This window comes from Diabrotica virgifera, chromosome 3 (assembly GCF_917563875.1).
Source record: "Diabrotica virgifera virgifera chromosome 3, PGI_DIABVI_V3a".
In the NCBI taxonomy this organism is placed as follows: domain Eukaryota; kingdom Metazoa; phylum Arthropoda; class Insecta; order Coleoptera; family Chrysomelidae; genus Diabrotica; species Diabrotica virgifera.
Window position 1 is genome coordinate 13,914,551 of NC_065445.1, and position 839 is coordinate 13,915,389.

Genomic DNA, 839 nt, shown 5'->3' on the forward strand with positions numbered 1-839 from the left:
TAGAGGTATCTCTCTTGCGTACAATAAATGGATAACGTCCTTGACCCTGTCAAATGCCTTCTTAAGGTCCACGAAACATAAATATGCTGGTTTGTTTCCCGTTATCCAATAATTAAATAAATATTGTCAACCTTCTAGGAACCCCACAAAATCTTTCGTAACCTATTAATCGGTTCACACGGACGAGCCAGGCCGGTCCTGTATGTCGGTGTCCGATAAAAAGAACCACAAAATAGTCTCGTAGCAACTTTTTGTAATTCTGAATGGGCAGGTATATTAGGATAATCCGCTTCCTTGCTTTTGGAACACGATCTACTATTTCCATTGTCCGAAATCATATTTTTTCGACAGGTATTTCAGATTTCTCACACCTTCTCTATTAATAGGTAAATCACTGGGGCTCTGTATTGTTTGATTGCATGGGAACTTTTTGACAAACTTTCTAGTGTTTGTAAATAAGGTTATTTTATATAATTTTTCTTAACTTTACAGTTTTATTGGTAGTAAGAGGCCTTTACAGTTTTATTGACTGGGCTGACAAGCTTATTGACAATGACAATACTGTAATAAGGTTTATGGGATATTTATTTATTTATTGGTCAATAAATTTTACAGTAACTATATCTTACATAGAAAGGATAATAATAAATAAATTAAAAGAAGCTACAACTATTTAAAACCATACAAATATACCAAATAATTTATTACTTTATTACTATCGTTGATGAAAACTGCCACTATCATAGTAATGGTCTTAAGTGGGAAACCCACAACAAGTGGTTCAGTAATCTCATTAGACAAAAATTATTGTTGATGCATACATATAGTGCGTTTCTTAT